General features: G+C 38.9%; 1 non-coding gene across 1 annotated transcript; it reads right to left on the minus strand.

Moving 5' to 3' along the window:
• Window positions 1–5,999: 5,999 nt before the first annotated feature.
• Window positions 6,000–6,047, minus strand: LOC111818231. Its single transcript, XR_002822264.1, has one exon. It is a non-coding gene; the product is annotated as a small nucleolar RNA SNORD77 (small nucleolar RNA).
• Between the last annotated feature and the right edge of the window lie 531 nt (window positions 6,048–6,578).

Consider the following 6,578-nt stretch of genomic DNA (forward strand, 5'->3'; position numbering starts at 1 on the left):
ATAGCCTCCCAAGTGCTGGGATTATAGGCACCTGTCACCATGCCCAGTCTCAATTGCAGTCTCAGCATGCCCTGGGGGCGGGGCTGGCAGAGCAGGCCCGAGGATGGAACCCCCTGCACCTGCTTGCAGGTGCTTTAATTCGCGGAGCTATTTGGCTGGCCCTGGGGTGGTCTTCTTAGGTTTAGTTAGGCCCAGGGACCCAAATCCACTGTGTAGAGCACAGCTGGCACAGCAGGCCTGGGATAGAAATCTGGTCACTGCATCTGCCTAATCTGCTGAGCTGCTAATCCTTTAATCTGCTGAGCTATTTGGCCAGCCCTGTATCAGGCTTTATAGGAGAAAAATAAAATGTTAATATACGGGCAATGTGTCTATAAGGAAAATAAGAGTTTTTAAAATCTCAATTATTTTTTTGCAACCGAGGCTTGAACCCAGAGCTTTCACAAGAAGCACTAAGCTACGCCCCTAGTCTTTTTGTTTGTTTGTCTGTTTGTTTGTGTTTGTTCGAGATAGGGTCTGTCTATGTTGTATGTTGCCCAGATTGGGATTAAACTTGTAATCTTCCTGCCTGAGCCTGCCAGGGTGATGGATCTAAGTGTGCATCCCCATGCCTGGCCTCCATGTTCACCTTTACCCCCATTACTCACACCTAAGGATTAGAGAACCCTTAATTTCACCATGACTTTCAGGACGCCTCATATGCAGTGCGAGGCAGGCAGATAACATGGGCATCAAGTTCTCCTTCAGCACTTGCGCTGGGATTTGAGGAGGAAGTATATTAATTTTCTTATTCTTCATATGGAAATGATACAAAACAGAGAGGCTTAATGGCCTTCTCTAGATCACACAGGGAGCAGAAGGCTCTGGTAGGCAATCCAGTGAAAGTTATGGCCATTGTAATTTCTGTTTTATTTTCAATACCATCTTAAGAAATGGGTTTTAAATTAAATTTTTCCTTCTGTTGCCGCACTCCCTTCCCTTTTTGGCAAGGACCTGAAAAGAGGAGGCACATTGTTTCTGAATGGTCGTAATTAAAGGTCTACCCTGAATGGTTTATTCTCCAACTTAACTCCTTTAAAAAAAAACCCAAAAAACCACAAGAGCCTTTGACAGAATTAGGACGTGGGAAGCAAAAAAAGTCAATTAAAGCTGATTTTTTTTCAAGAGCCACATTAATGTTATAAAAGTGCCACATACTTGAGCCATTTTAGCAGTTTCCCATCTGTTTTTGTTGACTCACAAGAAGAGAGTTTTCCTGGCAGTTCTCTGGGTTGTCTTAAGTGACTTAGATCGCAAAGATGAGATGATCCTAATTCTCAATGGTTCTCTCTGGCTCTGAAGTCCAGGGCAGAATGCATCAATTCATTTGGTTAGTTCTACCCCCTTTGGCTTGAAAGGGAAAGGAATGTAGACTCTTGGCGAGCACAGCAACATTCTGGGTTGTCCTTCAAATGCATTTTCCACAGGCATCAGTCTCTTCTTGGGCATAAACAGACTGTTGCTGAACATCAGACGTTCAGGAGATTCTATAAATTGAATCTTCCATCTTCTGCTAATATGGCTTTTGGCAATAAAGCCATTATCATGAAGTGCCATAAAAGACATTTTTTTTTTTTTTTTTCATCTGTTGCCGACTCAGCATGGGGTTTATTGCTATTTAGAAGTCTGACTGCTAAATGCTAAACCAGGCAGGTCACGCTGCAGTAAATAGATAGATGGGTCTCTGATATTCCACCTTCTGTCATGCAGGACAACTGACAAATGTTTTGGTGGATGTTCTTAAAAGGACCTCACCTCAGAGAAGCTACCTTTGTTTTTGAGAGTCAAGTGGACATTAGGTAATTGGCTGTAATGACGGTCAGTTAAGTGTGTGGTCTACGAACTGATTCAATCAAGGTACTGACTACCTATTTGGAGACTGAATCTCAGAAAATTTTAGGGCTGGATAAAATATAAATTCTTCTTTCAAGAAATTTGCACATAATTTGGGGGAGTGATGCCCCAAAACAAGAAACATTTGGGAATTATAACTGCTAGAGTTTATGTAATTTATAGAGTTCTGACATTATAAGGAATACTTTGTAAGTGTGAATGCTTCACAGGTGGCAGTTGATGAATATCATTGGGTCAAGACACAGCAGTGTAGAATGAATAGAGATGGCCTAGGATACTGAAATCTTGCAAAAATGGAGTTATCTGGAGGACAAATGGGATTTACACAGAGGGAGATTTTTTTCTTTTTGTCTTAATTTTTTTAGACAAGGTCTTGTTATGTACTTCAGGCTGGCCTTGGACTCACTATGTAGCCCAGACTGATCTTAAACTAGAAGCTATCCTCCTGCCTCAGCCTCTGGAGTGCTGAAATTACAGGTGTGCACCACCACACCTGGCTTAGAAGAATTTTGAAGGCAGAATGGTATACTTTAAGTTAGTTTTCAGTTTAAGGCTTGGTGTTCTTGTGTTTACTCAATGATTTTTTTTTTTTTTTAGTGGTGCTACAGATTTAACCCACTCTCCCTCTGAGCTGGACTTCTGAGGCTGTTAAGTCATCTTGTACCTTCTTCCCAATTCCTAAAATTTCACTGTTGTTTCTTCTGTTCTTCTTCCTCTTCCTGCAGGTTTGTGTATTTTCTTTATACTTTCTGAGCAAATAATGTTACTACAACTTTAGTGAGACTTAGAAAGAGAGTGAAAATGGATACGTATATCCAAATGGTTGTTTTAAAAATAGATCTACTAGGAAGCAGGAAAACAGATCTTTGTCAAAAGGGAAAAGGACCAAGAGATGGTGAGAGGGGAGGGAAAAGGGGTGAGGAAAGGAATTCAGATGTGTCATGGACCTGCACCAACTCTCGACAAGAAGTATAAACATTATACTGCAGATGTGTATTCGTAAGCATAAAAAAGAGATATGCCTTTTAAGAGAAATAACTTTGTTTCCAGCTTTGTGGAGGTATAACTGACAAATAAGAAATTACAGTGTGAACTCTGATGTTTTGACACATGTACACACATGAAATGCCTACCACAATCAGCTAATTGGCATATCCATCCCTCATATGGTTGTCATTTCTTCGTGGTGGGAGCATTAAGATTTGATCCTATTAATTTCCAACTAAGCAATTATAATTATTATAATTGTTCATGTACGTCATTAACTACGGTCACCATGCTGTATAACAGAGGTCTAGAACTTATTTCTTCTGTATTATTGAAATACTATGTTCTTTGACCCACATGACTCCATTCCCTACAACTGCTACTACCTGCTTCCACTGTCCTACTCTCTGCTTCTGAGTTTGACTCTTCTATATTCCACAGGTAAGTGAGATCTTAAAGTTATTATTATTTTTTTTTGTGGGTGTGTGTGGCTTTTTTTTTCCACTTAGTATAATGTCCTCCAGGTTCATCCATGCTGTTAAAAATGGCACAATTTCCTGCTTTTTGATGAATGAACTGCATTTCATTGAATTGTTATGCTCTTTACCCGTTCATCCATTGATGGATGCTGGAGTTCCTTGCAGGTCCTGGCTATTGTGAAGAGTGTTGCAGAGAGCATGAAAGGACAGATGTCTTTTTGACACACTCATTTGGATGTCTCCTGCATCCCCTCCTCTCCCTTGCATGCACTCTCTCCTCTCTCTCTCAGGAGATTCATTAGATCGGCTTACATGATCAGAGGCTGGATAGTTCCATAATTACTCAATAGTGGGATTACTGGGTCACATGGTAGATCTATTTTTATTTTTTAAAGGAACATTAATACTATTTTCTCTGATAGCTGCACAAATTCATTTTCTCATTAATAGTGTGTAAGGGTTCCCTTTTCTTTTTCTTTTTTTAATTTTGTGTATTTGGTACAGGGTCTCACCACGCAGATCAGACTTGTGGTGATCCTTCTGTTTTCAGTCTTACCAGTGCTGGGATTACAGGCATGCACCACCATGCCTGGACTCTGTCACTGGCTCAGCCTGCCTTAGGAGTGGGGCTGGCATGGCATGTGGGGCCATGGATCGAACCCTGGTCCCTGCACTTGCCAAAGCAGGCGACTTGTCTCCTGAGCTATCTCATTGGCCCAGGGATTCCCTTTTGTTTACATCATCACCAATATTTATCTTTTGTCTTTGTCATAGTAGACATTCTAACAGGTAGAAGGTCATATCTCATGATTTTAATTTTAATTTCCTTGATGATTAGTGATGCTGAGCATTTCTTTTCATATACCTATTGGCTCTGTGTATTTTCTTTTGAGAAATGCCTACTCAAGTGTTTTGCTTGGGCTGGGGAGATAGCTCAGCAGAATAAGTGCTTACCTAGCAAGCACAAGGTCCTGAGTTCAATCCCTGGTACCATCCCCCACCCCCCAAAAAAAATCAAGTGTTTTGCTCATCTTTAAGTCAGGTGATTTTATATATATATATATATATATATATATATATATATATTTATTGCTATTGAGTTGTTTGAGTTCTTTATATAGTCTAGATGTTAATTCCCTATCAGATGTGTGCTTGCAAATATTTTGTCTCATTCCATAGGGTTTTTTTTTCTCATTTCTTTTTTGTACAGATACTTATAGTTAGATGTAATTCCATTTATCTATTTACTTTTGTTGCCTCTACTTTTTGGGTCTTCTCCAAAAAGTTATTGCTCATGCCAATGTCAAAAAGCTTTCTCCGAAGGTTTCTTCTAGTATTTTTACAGTTTTGAATCTTTTGTTTAAGATTTTTACCCATCTTGAATTAACTGTTGTATATGGTGCGAAGTAAGAATTTTGTTTTTCTATGTGTGGGTATCCTGTTTTCCAATCACTACTTGTTAAAAGACAGTCTTTCTCTGTTACATATTCTTGGCACTTTCATTAAAGAAAAATAATAAATGGACTATAAACATGTGGAAGTATCTCTGTGCTTTCTATTGTCTTGCATTGGTCTATCTGGCTGTTTTATACCAGTACCATGCTGCTTGCAGGTGGGCTTCCTCCTCTTGCTTTTGTTCCATTTGGGGTACAAGCCTAGTAGATGCTCCACCCGTATTCAGGGTGGGTCTTCTGGTCTACGTGCCAATCATTTCTGGAAACCTCTCCCAGACACACTCACAGTGTGCTCCCCTAGTCCTCTAGGCCTCGAGTTAGCAATCGCATCAAGTTAGCAGTCAAGATCAACTGCCAACACTAGGTATCCTGAAGTTCTTTAGGATCCTACTAAAGTCCTAAAGTCCCTGGGTATCCTACTAAGTGGGTTCTAAAGTTGTTTGATAATTTCTAGACACATAGCATTGAGTTGTACCTACTACACGCCTGGGCCTTGGCCTGTGAAAGTTGAGATATTTGAAGAGACCCATTAAACTGGAAATCTTACAGGGCTAGAACTCTTGAGTGGCAGAGGGAATGATCTAGAAACACTTTTCACTGTAAAAACTCTCAACATATGTTTTTATAGTTACAGAAGAAGATTCATTAAAGAAAATGGTTTTCTCAGCTTGGGTTCTTGGGGGAGTCACAGTGGAAAATCTCCCCTCCTCTTCCCTTTGTGCACCTCCCCTTCTCACTTCTTTCTTTCTTTCTTTCTTTCTTTCTTTCTTTCTTTCTTTCTTTCTTTCTTTCTTTCTTTCTTCTTTCCTTCCCTCCCTTCCTACTGGGGATTGAATTCAGGGCCTTTGCACTGAGCTACATTCCCAGCATTTCAAGGTTTTTTCTATTTATTTTGAGAAAGGGTATTGCTTGGTTACTAAATTAACTAGAGCGAGTTTGAACATGCAATCCTCCTAGATCATTGGATTACAAGCATGTATCACCATGTACAGTTCTACTTATCATTTTCTTTTCAGAGTCCTCAAAATGCTTATCTATTCATACAACTGACATGCTGTGTTCTTTGAGAGAGGTGATGGAGTATTCTTGTTCCATCTTATGGCACATCTTATGCCTTCTTCTTTCTAGTATTGGTTGGAATCTGACATAACCATCTACAGGTATTTCTGTTGTTGTTCTTGTCTCCAGATACATCAGACAGATGGTATATCTCTTCATGATTCAATCTTTATACTTACTTATTTTCTGTTTTTTTTTTAACTACATGAACTTACATGTTTGTTTATAGTTCCTTACAATTTTGAGATGGTCTTAAGACAGAACATGGCCACCTGGTAAATTCTTCAATCTTTTTACAAATATAATAAAATTATGTTTCATAAAAGCTTTTGACTGTTTTTTTCTTGCTTTTCTTTGTTAGTATTTTATTTTAAGCTCTTAGGGTTTTTGCTTTTGAAAATAAATGTCTACGAAAATTTGAGAAGGAATGGTTGGAAAATGACTGGAAATCTGAAGGACTTTTTTCTAGCTCATTGGCTTGAAATAAAGCATTTGTCCAATTTCAGAAGATACACAGAATTACTAAAAAAAAAGAAAAAAAAAAAGAAAAAAAAAGATGCCCAAATTCCTCCCTCTCTTTACATTAACCAGATCAAAAATATTTTAATTGGTTTGTACCAGTATGATAAAAACACTTTGTATCTGTATACAGCTTTAATGCCTCAATATTAGTTTGGTTGGTTTTTTTTGGCAGAACCAGGGATTG

The sequence above is a fragment of the Octodon degus genome, unplaced genomic scaffold (assembly GCF_000260255.1).
Source record: "Octodon degus isolate 3935 unplaced genomic scaffold, OctDeg1.0 scaffold00083, whole genome shotgun sequence".
Lineage (NCBI taxonomy): Eukaryota > Metazoa > Chordata > Mammalia > Rodentia > Octodontidae > Octodon > Octodon degus.